The sequence below is a fragment of the Psammomys obesus genome, unplaced genomic scaffold (assembly GCF_907164565.1).
Source record: "Psammomys obesus unplaced genomic scaffold, mPsaObe1.curated_primary_1811, whole genome shotgun sequence".
Lineage (NCBI taxonomy): Eukaryota > Metazoa > Chordata > Mammalia > Rodentia > Muridae > Psammomys > Psammomys obesus.
The window spans coordinates 13530602-13547623 of NW_026596162.1; the positions used below are offsets into that span (position 1 = coordinate 13530602).

Genomic DNA, 17022 nt, shown 5'->3' on the forward strand with positions numbered 1-17022 from the left:
GGACAGTAGAGCCTCAGATGACAGGAGGGAGAAAAGCCAGTGAGCTGAGGACTGGGGGTGGGGGCTTGAGACTCCATGCTGTCTGAAAGGGGGTTGTTCTGGGATGACCCACTCTTCTCTATGTCTCTCTGTCACTCTGAGTATATATGGCGGTGCATGTGTGTGTTCACGTGTGTCCGAGGTTGTCATCGGGTGTCCTACTTGATTGCCCTCTACCTTACAGATCAAGACTGAGTCTCTCACGTAACCCAACTTGAGAATTCGCCTAACCTAGCTAGTCGGGTTGCTGTAGGGATCTCTCGTCCCTTCCTCCTGCGTCCTGGGCTTGCAGGCCGACTGCCACCCGGCATTTTATGTGGGTGTTGGGAACCCAAGCTCCAGTCCTCAGTCTGCTGCTGGGGCCAACTCTGCTCAGCCCCAAGGTCTGGGCCGCCCTGCGGGTTGGCCCTGAGGGTTGGTCCAGTTAAGCCCGACAGGATTCCAGAAGCTAGGAAGCAAGAAGCCCACCTTCAGACTCCATGGCATCGAAAGTCAGACCCACCAGAAGTCCTCGGTGTCCACCAGGGTGTGATATAGCACAGGGAAGTGGGCAGGGCAGAGGGCTCCTCTCTGCTGGAGTCAGGGCAGGAGGCCGAGCGCTTGTGACTGTGGGCTGGACCGAGGCTAGGAGCTCCTAGCTCGCTGCTGCAAGAGCAAGCCTGTCTGGAAGCCCAGCCTCTGCCTGGGTACAGGCCGACCTGGCAAGTGTTAGACCTTGAAGCCAGGGGCGGAGCCGTGGGCTGCAGGCCTAGGCAGTAGTTGGGAGGGGTGGCACGCAGAGGCTGAGGGGCGGAGCCGGGTTCTGTTGCAATTACCCCGTAAGCCTGGTGTTTACACGGGGTTTACAGGGAATTCAAAGCATATCTTCCTGTTGCTCTGGCAGCCGAGGCGTATCAAGTGCGTTCAAAAGGGCCGAGCCGAGTTCGCCAAAATAAGAACCAAATGGCTGAGTAATTTCCACCAGGGAAGAACTTATTCTCGCAATTGCACGGTCTATTTAGCATGCTTTCATAAAACCTTTTAACGAATCAGCTCAGAACCCTCCCCAACGGCAGGGCCCGCCCCACCTGTCAGGCTTGGATTTCCAAACACAGGTAGGCCTCTGAGATTGGATGCAGACGTCCTGCCCAGCACCACGGCCTGCGCAGCAGGGCAGGGGAGCTGGAGTGGAGGTCCCTGTCTCGGAGTAAACCCCAGTGGACTGGGGAAACAGAGCATGGCTTTCTAGGAAAATCAAACAACAGGTCAACGCTGAAAAACCACGGGCTCAGCCTGGAGCATCCCAAAAGGCTTCTTGGAGAAGGCAATCTTGCCACAGAAATCAGCTGAAGCAAGATGGAAGGGAGGGCCTTGAAGACCAAGCCTCAGGAAGATGCTGGTAGGTGGACCAGAGAGCGAAGAGTTTTATACAGTCTGCCCACAGGAGACAGGACAGGAAAGGCCTTTGGGTCAGGCTTGGACTGGCAGGGACCATGTTTCTTCCCTGTTGCAGGTCCTTCCAATATGTGCTTCAGCCTCAGAAAAGGGGACGGGGAGAATGTTAAAACCAAGGTCGTTGCTAGAGCTCACAGGTTTAGCAGGCAAACTTGGGTTCCATCCCCAGCACTGTCAAAACACGACTAAGGTGTGGATTAAGTGTCATGAATTCACTCTGAACAGGTATGGTGGTTGGGGCCACCACCCCTGGGAAGGTGGGGAGCCCTTTATCTCCCCAGGATGTTCCCGGGAGGCTGTGCTACCCTGCTCACCTCTCTGTTGCTCTGGGGCCCTGTTACCTGCTCAAGCCCACACAGCTGTTACTATGTCTGGCTCCTCTGACTCCTCGGCCATTCAGCCTTTGGGAACCAGGCAGTCTCAGCTGCTAACAGAGCGATTTTCTCACCTGCTCACCTATCCCTAGGCGTTTGGGTTTCTCCACCTAACTCATAAACCCAGCTACTCCGGGCTCTAGTATTCACTTCTCTGGGAAAAATACCCCCACTCCCACCCACCCCCCAATCTTGGTTACAGTGAGTTTAACTTAACCAGCGCAGTGTCTCTTACACGAAGTGGGCCTGCATCTTGTCCCACCTGAACACTTACACACAGGCCTGCCCCCTGTCCCACTGGAACTGCCTGAGGGTCATTTCCACGGTCATCTTTCTAATGCACGCCTCACGGGTAGAACCTTAGAAGAGCTTTTGTTTGCGTATCCCTGAGGGATGCATGTTTTATTAAAGCATCTTCCATTTCTGTATCTTTTGTCTTACTGTTAATCTGTAGGAGTTTGTTGTCCGTTTTGGGTCTGTACATCCCAGTTAAATGATTTTGTTCTACAATGTGGCTTTTTATATATTTTTTTATTTGAATAACTTCTGTAAACGATTTTCAGAAAGGTGTGCAGAGGAAATCCTCCACACACTTCCTTTGCCCAATGGGAATGGGCCACAGAACAAGAGCAGGGCGATAAAGTGAGGACGATGGCATCAGTCAGAGTTAAGCGTGAGTGTGCATCTGTGTGTTTGCGTGTGCACACTCAGGGGCCCTGCCGTTTTATCCTGCCTCGCTTCAGGCGAGTGTACCCAGAATCAGCTCCCCCATACTGTCCTGTAAGGACTGTCCCATCACAGCCTTGTCTAAGTCCATTTCTGACCCCCAGCAGCCTCTATAATTATGTTATTTAATGAATGTCCTAGAAAAAGAATCATGCCAGACAGATCCTGTTGAAACTGGCTTTTATAGCTCAAAATAGATCCCCTGAGTCACACATACTTCTCGGACATCAGTCAGTACTAACTCCGGGCCTGGCCAGGTAGTTCAGGCCTGCAGTCCCAACTGCTTAGCAAGCTGAGGCAGGAGGATTGCAAGTTCAAAGAGTACCTGGGCTGCAGAACAGGAGAAAGGCCAGCCTGCTCGACTTAGTAAGACCTGTCTCGAAATTAAAAGCACAAGGGGGGAGGAGCAAGCTCAGGAGCGGAGGACTTCCTCAGGTGGGCAAGGTCCTGGGTTCAAGCCAGCACAGAAAACCAGTAAACCAGGTGTTCACGCCCTCCCTCCCCTGCCCCACCCCCTCTCCCCCTCTCTCTCTGGTGTGTGTATGTGTGTGTGTTTTTTCAAGCGTGCACATGCAGAGGCCAGAGCAGGACATCACTTTCCTTAACACTGAGCTTCTCACTGGGAGACCCTGGAGCCCCAAGGATCTTCCTGTCTCTACGCTGAGGTTACAGGCATGCTTGACTATTTACATGAGTGCTGGGGGTTCAGGCCCTCAAGATCCCATGCTCGAGCACCTAGCACTCCTACCACACTGAGCCATCACCTCACGCCTCCAGCCCAGACTGTCCCAGCTGGAGATCCCAGCATGCATTGCTCATCCTTGAGGGTTGTCGAGGGGTTTTTCAAAGTCTGGGCTGTTTCCAGACTTGGTTACATAGAAAACTCATACAAATACTCCAAATGACAGTAACGGCCGTTTCTCTAGTCGGTGTCCCAGAATGCAACTCGTGTGTCTTCTCACAACTCCACTCTTCTGCTGTAGAGCACTGAGGGTGCTCCCTGGAGCGGTCACATCGGTTTCCACCACCCCTCCCCCACCCAGCAGGAGGGCCCTGAGGGTGCAGTCCCCAGGTCCTTCCAGCCCTGAGCGCACCCTGCTTTTCAGACTGGCTGCCACACCTGCGTCCCTGACAGCCTGTGCTGCTGGGCCGCTCATTCCATAAGCATTTACCGTCTGCAGGAAGATGCCTCACGGGACTGGGAGTGTGGCTGAGCGGTTAGGGTGCCCGCCCTGGCTTCCACGTCCGACAGAAGTCCACTTGTGCCGAGCACCAGCGTCCCGACAGCACGGATGGTTTTCACGGGGAGCTCTGCGCCTGCGTGCTGTCACTTGGCCCTCCAGCCTTTTAACAGTGTCCTTCCTGGAGGAGTAAAGACACTTCATTCTCATCAGTTTTTCTTTTGTGGATTGTTTTGGTGTTGAGTCTAAGGACCCTGTGAGGAGTCTGAAAACTGGAGACTTTTACACCGTTTTTTGTGTTTTGTTTTGTTTTGTTTTTCCCCTAAGTCATGTAAGAGTGTTTGTTTTGGTTGAACTGGGAACTAAACCCAAGACCTTGGACTTGCTAGACATAGACGCTGAGCGGCTTTATACTTTACACTCATTTAAACCTGTGGTCTGTTTTGAGTTAATTTTTTTTTACTATTTATTTATTTGTGAGCGTGCATGTGCTTGCACCCCATGGCACATGTGGAGGTCAGAGAACAGTTTGCAGGAAGGAGTCAGTTCTCTCCTTCTCCCATGTAGGTTCCAGAAATCATATTCAGATGGTCAGGCCTGACCCACCTCACCAAGGGAGACTTAATTTTTTAATTTTTCTTTATTTTCCCCTCATATGTTAGACCCTGACCACAGTTTTCCTTCTTGCCTCTCCTCTTAGTTCCCCTTGACTTAATTTTTAATGAGTTGTGAAGTCAGGGGTCTGGAGAGATGGCTCAGTGGTTAGGAATACTTTGTGCTCCTGCAGAGAACCCGGATTCCATTCCCAGCACCTACGCTGTGTGGCTCACAACTTCCTGTAACTCCAGCTCCAGCGGATCCCACACCCCCGTCTGGCTTCTCAGACACCTAAGCGTACAAGCCCGTGTGCACACATAAACACATACGTGGATTTTTAAAAATTGACTCTTTTCTTAAGATAGAAGAATTATTTAGGCTCTCTGTTTCAAGGATGAGCACCACCTTTTGTTGAAAAATCTATCCTTCCTCCGTGGAGTTTTTATTTTATTTTTCCATTTCTGCCCAAAGCCAGTCTCATGTGCTCATGTGAGTCTTGTTCTGGGGCCCCTCTTCTGTTCCACTGATCACACATCACAACCCCTGGACAAAAATTCCACTGCACAGGCAACTCCTCTCGCTTTTTCCTTCTTGTCCAAAATCGCTTTGGCTACTTAGATTCTTTGCTGGCACTGGTGGGGCCCAGCCCCCCAACACAGGAGGCTTAATGTTCAAAGTCACGTTTCCTTCTGGAAGGGCTGGCTCCTTCTCATGGCGGTGAGGGAAGGATTGCTCCAGGCCCCTCCCCAAGGCAGGTGCAGGTGGCCTTTTCCATGCTCATGTGGCATTTTGTGTGTGTGTGTCTCCGAGGTTCCCTTTACAGAATGGCGTCAGTGGGATGTGCTAGAACCTACCCTAATAACCTCATTTTAAGTTCCTCCCTCTCAAAGTCTTTCTCTAAATATGACCACTTTCTGAGGCACCAAAGGTTAAGAAACCATCATAGGGCTTTGGGATGACACAGTTCCACTCATAAGGCTCAATGTCCTCTGCTTTTGTTTATAAATTTTACAAAGGTGCTAACCACGTCTATCAAAAATCTTGAAATTTTAGTAGCAATTACGTTAAGCCTATAGATCAAGTTGCTCTCCCTCTGCCCCAAGGGACTGTCACTCCATGAACGTGGGATGCCTCTCCATTTATTCCAGTCGTCTCTGGTTTATTTCATCAACTTTCTGTGACTGCTGCCTCTTCAGAGCCCCCACCCATCTTCTTCTTACACTGGGACCCTCAAATTCCTGCTTCCTTTGCTCTGGGATGTGAACAGTGCGATCATCAAGTGTTCATTGTTGGTATAGGCCAAAAAAAAAAAAAATCAACTTTTTTGTGTTGATCTTTTAGTCTTCAGCTTTGTGTTGAGATTTGTTTCCTTCAGTTACCTCTAAGTTTTCTATGCATTTATTTAGTCTGTAAACAGGGACAGTTTTTATTTCTTCCTTTGTAATCCGTGTGTGTCAAAGGGTCCAGTCTTTCACCATCAAACATGCATGAACTGTAGGCTTTCTGCATATAGCCTTTAGCCAACTGAAGGCATTCTCTCTGCTCCTAATTTGTGGTTTTCTTTCCATGAGTGGTAATTGGATGTCATCAAAAGCCTTTTTATCACCAGTTGGTAACCTCATAGAACTTTTCTCTATTGACAGATCAAAACAATGGATTGTGTCGACTGGCTTTTAAACAGTAATGCTAATTCCTTGTTAATTGTTTGCTGGAATTTTTCCAGTGCAAACAGATTGGGATGGAATGGGACAAGCGTTCTCTCCATCATGAGCTCATATAGTCAGATGCAGGCGAGTAATCCAGTGACTGATTATAGTGTGCAAGGCTCCAGGTTTCAGTTCTGCCGCCATCGAAAAGGATCGAGACAAGTGGTGAATGCTATAAATTCCCTCCGCTGAAGTCTCCCACTATTAATGAGTGGAGATCTATGTGTGATTTAAGTTTTATTTGCAGATGACATGATAGTATACCTGAGTGACCCCAAAATTTCTACCAGGGAACCCCTACAGATGATAAACACCTTCAGCAAAGTGGCTGGATATAAAATTAACTCAAAAAAATCAATAGTCCTCCTGTACACAAAAGACAAAAGGGCTGAGAAAGAAATTAGGGAAACAACACCCTTCACAATAGCCACAAAGGACATAAAGTACCTTGGTGTGACCCTAACCAAGCAAGTCAAAGACATGCATGCAAAAAATTCCCAGTCTCTGAAGAAAGAATTAGAAGAAGATATCAGAAGATGGAAAGATCTCCCATGCTCATGGCTTGACAGGATTAACATAGTAAAAATGGCCATCTTACCAAAAGCAATCTACAGATTCAATGCAATTCCCATCAAAATACCAACACAATTCTTTACAGACCTTGAAAGAAAAATTCTCAACTTCATATGGAATAACAAGAAATCCAGAATTGCTAAAATAATCCTCTACAATAAAAGATCTTCTGGAGGTATCTCCATCCCTGGTCTCAAGCTATATTATAGAGCAACAGTAATAAAAAACTACATGGTACTGGCATAGAACCCGACTGGTAGATCAATGGAATCGAATAGAAGACCCTGAAATAAATCTACACACTTATGGACACCTGATTTTTTACAAAGATGCCAAAACCATTCAATGGGGAAAAGACAGCATCTTCAACAAATGGTGCTGGTCTAACTGGATGTCTACATGTAGAAAAATGCAAATAGATCCATACTTACCACCCCGCACAAAACTAAAGTCCAAATGGATCAATATAAAACCTAAGCCTGTTAGAAGAAAAAGTGGGGAAGAGCCTTGAACTCATTGGCACAGGAGACAACTTCCTGAACAGAACAACAAAAGCACAGGCTCTAAGAGCAATAAATGGGACATCATGAAACTGAAAAGCTTCTGTAAAGGAAAGAACACTGTTGTCAGAACAAAATGACTGCCTACAGATTGGGAAAGGATCTTCACCAACCCTATATCTGACAGAGAGCTAATATCCAGTATATATAAAGAACTCAAGAAGTTAAACAGCGACAAATCAAGTAATCCAATTAATAAATGGGGTACAGAGCTAAACAGAGAATTCTCAATAGGGGAATATCAAATGGCAGAGAAACACTTAAAAAAATGCTCAACATCCTCAGTCATCAGGTAAATGCAAACCAAAAAGACCCTAATATTTCACCTTACACCCATCAGAATAGCTAAGATCAAAAACTCAAGTGACAACACATGCTGGAGAGGATGTGGAGAAAGGGAAACCCTCCTCCACTGCTGGTGGGAATGTAAACTGGCACACCACTCTGGAAATCAATCTGGCACTTTCTCAGACAATTAGGAATAGCATTTCCTCAAGATTCAGCTATCCCACTCCTAGGCATATATTCAAAAGAGGCTCAAGTACACAATAAGGACATTTGCTCAACCATGTTTGTAGCAGCTTTATTTTTAATAGCCAGAAGCTGGATACAACCCAGATGCCCCTCAACTGAGGAATGGATACAGAAATTGTGGTACATCTACACAATGGAATATTACACAGCAATAAAAAACAAAGAAATCATGTAATTTGCAGGTAAATGGTGGGAACTGGAAAAGATCATCCTGAGTGAGGTACCCCGGGAGCAGAAAGACACACAGGGTATATACTCACTCATAAGTGGATTTTAGACATATAATATGGGATAAACCTACTAAAATCTGTACACCTAAAGATGCTAAGCAAGAAGGAGGACTCTGGCTAAAATGTTCAATCCCCATTCAGAAAGGCAAAGAGGATGGACATCTGAAGAAGGAGAAAACAGGGAACAGGACAGGAGCCTGCCACAGAGGGCCTCTGAAAGGCTCTACCCTGCAGGGTATCAAAGCAGATGCTGAGATTTATGGCCAACCTTTGGGCAGAGTGCAGGGAATCTTATGAAAGAAGTGGGAAATAGCAAGACCTAGAGAGTACAGGAGCTCCACAAGGAGAGCAACAGAACCAAAAAAATCTGGACCCAGGGGTCTTTTCTTAGACTGATACTCCAACCCAGGACCATTGATGGAGATAACCTAGAACCCCTGCACAGACATAGCTCATGACAGTTCAGTGTCCAAGTGGGTTCCATAGTAATGGGGACAGTGACTGTCTCTGACATGAACTGATTGGCCTGCTCTCTGATCACCTTCCTCTGAGAGGGAAGCAGCCTTACCAGTCCACAGAGGAAAACAATGCAGCCACTCCTAATGAAACCTGATAGAATAGGATCAGAAGGAAGGAGAGGAAGACCTCCTCTATCAGTGGACTTGGGGAGGGGCATGCATGGAGAAGGGGGAGGAAGGGGAGGACTGGGAGGGGAGGAAGGAGGGGGCTATGGAGGGATACAAGGTGAATAAAGTGTAATTAATAAAAATTTAAAAAAACACGGGACTGGAGAGATGGCTCAGAGGTTAAGAACACTAACTGTTCTTCCAAAGGTCCTGAGTTCAATTCTCAGCAACCACAGGGTGGCTCATCTCCATCTATAGTAAGATCTGGTGTGCAGGCAGAATGTTGTATAAATAATAAATAAATCTTAAAAAAGAGAAAAAGATATCACATTAGATCCTGTTAATATGTCCAATGAATGCATTTTTACCAAATATAAAATTTTTAAAACTGAAAAACATTCCCTTAGCGTGTTTTTAACTAAATCTCAAATGTTTTAGTGTGCTTTTTTATTGTTACTTATTTTCATTTATTATGAAATGTTTAATTTTTATTCATTTATTTATTTTGCTTTTTAAAGACAGGTCTCAGTATGTAGTCCTGGCTGTCCTGGAACTCTCTATGCAGAGCAGGCTGGCTTGAACCCACAGAGATCTGTCTTCCTCGGCCTCCCTGTCACCAGGATCAAAGGTGTGCACCTCCACGCCCTGCTATTGTCGACTTTTCATTGTGAGTGTGTTTCCTTTTGCAAAAGTGTTATTTCCATACATTTGGAAAATTTCTTTTGATTTTGCCTTATGATTTCTAAATTGAATCAATTTAATCAGAGAACACTCTATGAATGGTTTCAATTGTACTTTGTTAAGGTGTATTTTATGACCCACAATGTAGTCAATCTTGTTTAATGTTACATGGCTGTTTAGAGAAAGAAAAAGTACATTCTATGGTTATTTGATGGGGTGGTCTGTGTTCCGTCAGTCACTGGGAGTCAAGGGTCAAGGCCCCAAACACTTGAGAATGTGTCTGTACTTTCTGCTTTATCAGAGTTTGCTTTGCACACCTTGAAGCTATGTTGTTTAGCACAGAGACCCTTAGGTTTGTGGTGTTGTGTTCCCGTGGACTGGTGCTTGTCATTGTGTCCGTCTGCAGAGTGCATCCTCATTTTCATTCCAGTCCTAACATACGGTTTCACTGCACACAGCCAGTGATTTTTTTTTTTTTTCACGACTTGAAATGGTTGGACCATGTCCACCTGAATGCTGCAGTTTCCAATCGGAGTCTGCTGTCACTAGAACTCGCCCTTTCTTGCTGGTAACAGCCAATTGAAATCTGATGTTTTCGAGATGATCTTTATGCTTAGCGCTTCAGAGCTTCCTCAGCTGTCCCTGGTTGATTTCTTTAGGTTATTCCGAATGGGACTCTCCTGGTCTCCTCAGTCTTTTGTGGATTTGTTTTGAGACTTTAACATTATGGTTTGTCAAAGGTGTTTTCTATGCACTTTGGTGAAGCCCAGTTTGCCAGTTTTTAATTTCTGTTTTGTTTTTGTTTGGTGTGGCTTAAAACTTAACCCACAAATGGAGACTTTCACTGTGTCTTTGAGAAAGTACATTCTTTGTAAGTTTCATTTAGTTTCCTGGTGTCATTGGCCTTAATTCTTGAAGGTGGTATGAGTTAAGATCAAAGTTAGGGCCTGGAGAGATGGCTCAGCAGTTAAGAGTAATGGCTGCTGATTTGGAAGACCCAGGTTCAGTTCCCGGCACCCACATGGCAGCTCATAGCCACTAACCTCAGATCCAAGGAATCCAGCACCCTCTTCTGATGTCCTTAGGTAACAAACGCACACATGCTGCACATACATACATACATAGCACATACATACACACGCACATACATACATACATACATGCAGGCAAACACTCACACACTTAAATAACAAATGTTAAAAAAAAAACTGAAGAGTCAAAGTTAATTTTCCCCCAGCCAGATACCTTGCTTGTAAAGGACCTCTTCTTCTTCCTATCACATTTTCAGAGCACTCTGTTGAAAAGCCATGTAGGTTAGTTTCTAGGTAATCCTCCTCAATTCTGTTTCTCTAGAGCTACTTTTTTGTTCTGGCCACTTAGTTCACGTGGCCTTAAAGCCATCATATCAGTCCTGAAATCAGCCGCTGTGGAGTCAGTCCTTCTGTTTTGCTCTTTTCAAAACCTCTTTTGACTGTTCTGGGTCCTTTGCGTTTCCACGCCAATGAACTACAATAAATGTATAGATTGGTTTAGGGTGAAAGTAAACATCTTAAAAGCACTGGCTCTTCCAATCAACACGTGTGACTTATCTCTACATTTATTTTAAATCTTTCATAATTTCTCTCATTGCTTTTGGTAGTTTTAACGTGTAAGTTTGCAAATATTCGTGTTGGCTTGATCCATAAGCATGTTTTGTATTCTTAACCGTGTTTGTGGACATATTTGCGTCATTTCAGTGTCCTGCCGCTTGCTGCTCTCATGTAGATATACAGTCAATTTGTTTAGTGTGACCTCAACATGCTGGCCTTTGCCATCTCTTCCATGTTAGCAAACACTTTCATGAGAGCACAACCATGCACACACAGGCACGCCTGCACACACAGCTGATTTATGCTCTGTTTTTTGCTCAGAGTTGTTCCAGAAGATCTTTTGAAAAAAAAAATTAACATGATAACCCCTTCCGTGTATGCCATGTAATCTGTATTCCTTTGGTTTGGTTTTCTTGTCCTATTGCACTGTTAAAGTACACAACACTGCATAAAAATGCTGAGAGTGAACATCCTTACCTCAATTTTGTTTTTAGGAGGAAAGACTTAGCTTCCTTACCCTGAAGCAGTGTATCAGATGCCCTCAATGAAGACAAGGGTATCCCCTTTCTGTTCTTATGTGCTGAGAAACCATTATGCTGCATGGATATTTAATTTTTCAAGCACTTCCTGTTCCTATCTTTTTCCTCTTTATTCTCCCAACATAAAGGGAGAACTGAATTGACTTCACCTTCTAGAGATGAGCTTTTCTGAAATATAATGTACACACTGCTGGATTTTATTTTCTAATATTTCATGAGAGTCTGTCTGTACACACAAAGAGTGGTTTTTTTCTTTTTTCACATTCAATTTCTTTTTTGAGGAGGGAAATACAAGTGCCCTGACACATGTGTGGAGGTCAGGTCAACCTAACTCTCTCGGCTTGGCAGCAAACGCCCTTTCTCCTAATGAGACATCTTGCCAGCCTAATTCTACTTTTGAGACTGGAATGACTCTAGACATGTGAAATGCCGTGAGAAGCCTTTCTTCATGCTCTATTTTCAGAAGAAGATTGCACAATATGTCATCATGAAATGTTTGCTGGAGTTCACCAGTGACGTCATCTGAGCCTAGACCTTTCTCTGTTAGACAACCTCTCAATTACAAGTTCAGACTTGTGCAGAGAGCTGACTGACTTTTCTGGGGTTTTGTTTTGTTTTGTTTTGTTGTATCTTTTTTATCATTTGCATTTTTCAAGGAACTTACCAGTCGTCTAAGTTGACAAATGGTCAAGCTCAGTTGACCATAATATTCCACTATTGCTGTTTTTTGTTTTTTAAGCTTTAAAAGAAACTGTTCATGTGTCTGTGAGCAAGCACGTGTGTGGCGTATAGGCCAGAGGAAGGTACCTGGATCCTGCTCTGTCACTGTCTATTCTAGCTCTTGACACGAGGTCTCTCACTACGCCTAGAGCTAAGCTGGCATCCAGCAAATCCTCGTGTCTCTGCTCCCCACAGCCCTGGAGTTACAACCATGAGTGGCTACACCCAGATTTTTATGTGAGTGTGGGGATTTGAACTTGGGTCTTCATGCTTGCACTGCAACTGCTCCTAGCTGCTAAACCAGCCCCAGCCCTGAACATGTTGCTGTTTTTGAGTAGCAGGCAGTTTGTGAGCCACCTGGTGTGGGTGCTGGCAAATGAACTTTAGTCCTCTGTGAGAGCAGTAAGCGCTTGTAACCACTGAGCCATCCTTCCAGCCCTGCTGCTCTTTTTAAACGTGCAGAATCGACAACCCTCACAGCCAACCTCCTGTTTGTGGCATTTATCGTGTGCATTCTCTCAGGTTTGTTTTTGTTTCGTTTTGTCTTTGTCTTTTCTAGGGAGTGGAATACTGATAGTTATTGATCTTAAAATATCAATTTTTGGTTTCACAGATTTTTTTCCCTATTGTTTTTTTTTTTAATCTTCTATTTCACTGAATTTTATTGTACTGTTTAAAGCAAAGTAATTAAAATTCATTTAAATTTCAGCTTCTTCGGGCAGTCCTGTTGGCTACCTCTGTGGTACTGACTACACTGGTTTAATCTCCACCCTTGGACCTGGACTGAAGGCCCCTGCTGTGAAGGGTGGAGTTCCCTTTCCAAGCTGCCTGCTGCTCTTAGCTCAGCCTCTTTTCTATGTCCCGGGTTGCTAGACCTTCTCAGATCCAGATCCATCCTGTCAGTCTCCATGGAGCAGCCTTGCCCCAGCTTCTGCACGCCTCTCCTTCCTGATGCTCAGCCCCTGGTATCGGTTCTCACTTCTGCTCTCAGTAGGCATGTCTCCCTCAAGAGCTAGCCTCGCCTGACTGCTCCCAGCCCCTGGCTGCCCCTGACCTCCCCATGCGGAGGAGACGTGACTCTCCCACGGGCCCCAGACATGGTTGCTTTTCCGTGGGATAGACCACGGGTAGACTCATGCCGTCGGCCCCTGTACGAACAAAGGGGTCATACAGGGCCCGCCGCTGACAGAACCAGAGCTCCTGTGGCACTGGTCTCGCTCTGGGCTACTGAGAGAGGAGACTTCCATCCAGCCAAGTTTACGGTGAATCGGAGTGTTCAGGAGGTCATGGGTGAGCCCTTTGCCTGAGTGTAAAATGGAGACAGACTGCCAATGTGGCACAGTCTTCTGGCACTTCCAGACTAGCCTCTGCCTTCCAGGCTTCTGGGAGGCCTCAGTTTGCCCCTCCTCCTTTCCCCCAAAGGTGCAAGCAGCTTGAGCTGCCTCCCAGCCAGGCCCCTGACCACCTGTCGAGTGCCCAAAGCCCATGAATCACCAGGCCCTCACAGGAGGAAGCAGTGATAACCCCAGGCCCTGGCAGGGCCACCCGGATGCTGTCTGTCTTAATCTTGCTGGCCCAGCTCAAGCACAGCCTACTCCCCCCTGCCCCAGGCTGTTCGTCATGCTGGCTGACATACCTGTCCCCTGTCCCTTGTGCCCCTCCTTCTCCCTGTCTATATACCATAGCATCTTGCTTGAAACCTCCTCCTTCCCTATGTCAGGCTGTCTCTCTTTGTAAGAGCCACTCAGGTAGTTCCTCCTCTAAAAACCATACTGTCCTACCCTGTCTTCCTCCTGAGACCCCATCACTCAAAGCTCCACAAACCCGTAGTCCTGTCTCCCACCATCCGTGGCCCCAGAGCATCGGGTAGAGGATCAAGTACACAGACTGTCTTCTGGGGCTACCTGGGCCATGGAGAGGCTTGCTTGACCACCCCAGGAATGTCATTCCCTACTTGCCTGCTTGAGAAGGTGGGGACAGAATGTCAGGATCCTGCCAACAGGCTGAGCTGGAAGGTGACCCGAAGAGACAGTGTTTCAGAGTTGAGCGTGGGATGACAAGGCAGCGAGACACAGACCAGCACCCAGGCAGTGGTAAAAATTCCATGGCAAGAGCAGGCCACCCACTGGGAACCCGGGTCCCCTGTGATACTGGTATGACACACACGTGGGTGGGGCGTGCCAGCACCCAGTCAGGAACCGCATTGTGTCCAGGGGGCAGAGCCAGGCGGCTTACAACTCAAAAGGTGAAATGGATGGCTTCCTAACCAGTGATAAGGACCCAGGCAACCCTTCCAGGAGCTGGCACGGAGCCCACATAGTTTATCAATGTAATCCTGGTGGCGCCCGAGGGGAACGTGGTTATCCCCGGGTCACAGGCCAGGGGACCACCTCCCAAGTCGTCAGAGCTTAAAGATCCTGAAGGGCCCTAGAAAAGAGGGGGGGCCTTCTCAACTGCTAAAAGAAGACAGAAGCACTGATACTCTCCTGCCAGGGCCAGCTGCACCCTGGAGCCGATCCCACCACCTAGGGGACTCAGAATGAGTGTACAAGAGTTCCTGGATGTGCATGTGGCTCAGTTGGGTGGGTGCTTGCCTATCACACCCAGCACCCTGGGTTCAATCCCCAGTACCACATGAAACTAGTATGGTGGTGCGTGCCTGTAAACCCAGAACTCGGGATGGGTACAGGAGGATCAAGGTATGTAGAGAGTTTGAGGCCAGCCTGGGTTTGAGACTATGTCTCAAAAAGAAAAAAGTTTCCTATGACAGATATAAAAGGGAGAATATTTGGGTTATTGCTATTGAGCAAAACACAGAAAGAAAGAAACAAAAAGTCCTTCTGTGGCAAAAAGAAAAACCATATCTGGGAGGTCTGTGTGCTTATTAAATCAACCAGTGTGAGTGGATGTGCCTCCTGGCTCCTGTGTGACACCCAGCCTGTTCTCTTCTAGTCAAGGCTAGCCCCAGAAAGTGGTGAGTGTGTACGGAGGGCTAACACTAAGACCCCATTGTATGTGGTTTGCTCGAGTGCAGCCATATTGGGAGAACAGCACTATTGCCCTAAAGTCCATGGTCACTGGTTTGGGGAAGGTGAACAAGGACCCCACGCTGACATAGGTACCAGAAGTGGGATTCACCCCCTCTTCTTCCTCAACCACCCCCAGCACATCCGCTGTTCAGTAAACACCACGTGCAGGGGCAGAGCCAGATTCCGATTTGGAAACTACTCAGGCTGCGTCGAGGGGCCCAGTGTGGCCCGGCCAACAGCAGACGATTAATTACTGAGATCATGCAGAGGCCGGGCTAGGGCCCAGGGCCCGCTGTTTACACCGCACTCATCTGTTTGGGGCCAGCAAATCCGTGTCAGATGTTAATGGAACTGCATCATTTTTCTGCCGAGGTGGCATCCCTGGGGGTGTTTGGAGGAGGAGGAGGAGGTGGCTGGGCTCAGACTGGGCGGTGGGCGGCTCAAGAGTGAGGACACCATCTGTCAGGCTGCAGACAGCCCAAGCCAGGTTTCCTCACATCCGTCCCTTCCTCCACAGTGGGCAACACTGCCCAGCACCTCCAGCCTCTCAGTAGGGCCCGTGGCCATGCTAGTCTGGGCACACAAAAAAGTGTGAGTTGCAAAAAGCGACAAAGCCTGGACCACAAGGGTGCCTTGACCTGGGAACACTGTTTAATTGAGCATTGAGCCAGAAGCTCACCCCAGGAGGCTCCAGCCACAGGTGCTCAAGGTTGCCTGGCATCGCAGAAACACCAAGCTCACTGCGGAGCAGGCCTGGCCGCAGGAGGGAGATCACTGCTTCCTTCCTCCTCCCGCTGGAGATGCCCTATCATCAAGAAATCGATGCAAGGAAGGGCCCTGCCTAGGTTCCACAGGAAAGCAGGTTCACTGGGCAGGTGTGTCACTTCCTGCCAGGGCCAGGGTTAGGGAGGAGTTAGCCTGAAGCACCTCTGAGGGAAGTCAGGACCATTCTCCCCACTCTGCACACGACAGAGCTGAGCCTGCCTGGCGGGAGTGCGTGAGGGCTGGCCTAGGGCTGGAGAATGTGAGGACTGCTCCTGACCTCCTCTTTCCAACCTCTCCTCAGCAAACTTGATTCTGCCCCAGGGCCTTTGCACAGTCCACCCCGTCTACCCAACAGCCTCCCTCCAGGGTCTCAGTGTTCTGTTTGCTCAAGTCACCTCCTCAGAAAACCTCCCTGCCTAGAAAGGCTGGCATGTTCCCAGATGCCCCTTCCATGGGCCTAGGCTTAAGAGCAAAGTAAGTCACAATAAAGTGTAGGGGACCTGCCTGGCACACACAGGATCAATAGGGCCACTTGGGAAAGCTGTAGCCCTCAGGCCTGGTGCCCTCTGATTTACTCCAGGTTCCTGTGGCACCTTCCCAGAGGCCTACGGGAACGCTTGACATCGGACCTCTCGGCTCTCCTACTGCACCGGTGTTCAGTTGCCTGACTCCATGGAAAGGAGGGAGGGAGAGAAGAGCCCTATTGGTGGCTTGTATCCCCATCCTGCCCTGCCTCAGTGTCCCCATCTGCAAAGAGGAACCCCTGCTTAGGGCAGATGAATCTAGGGTGGATGCAGGCCTGATTAGTCTGGGGGACAGAAGTGGACCAAGCAGGGTGGTGACCGAGACCCTGGCATGGGACCAGGCCCTCAGGAAAACCTTGTGAGGGTCCCTCCCAGCTACCATCTGCTGGAGAGTGTCTTCCAAAAGATCAGTTCCAACTGGTATAACTGATTAGGCTTCGCATCTGTGAGACACTGTGCCTCAGTTTCCCTACCAGTAAAACCCTCTTGCAGGACCTTTTTCAGAGGGTGATGTGTTATGTGCATAATGTCATGTGTGTAAGAGATGAACGTCACTTGTGCCTAAGGTAGTTACCAACTGAATCAGTGTGATTCT

At 47.7% G+C, this 17022-nt stretch overlaps 1 long non-coding RNA gene across 1 annotated transcript; it reads left to right on the forward strand.

Moving 5' to 3' along the window:
* The first annotated feature begins 1280 nt into the window (after positions 1 to 1280).
* LOC129667574 (uncharacterized) lies at positions 1281 to 11377 on the forward strand. The gene is made up of 3 exons (XR_008718764.1): positions 1281 to 1417; positions 9099 to 9208; positions 11345 to 11377. It is a non-coding gene; the product is annotated as an uncharacterized LOC129667574 (long non-coding RNA).
* Positions 11378 to 17022: the final 5645 nt, after the last annotated feature.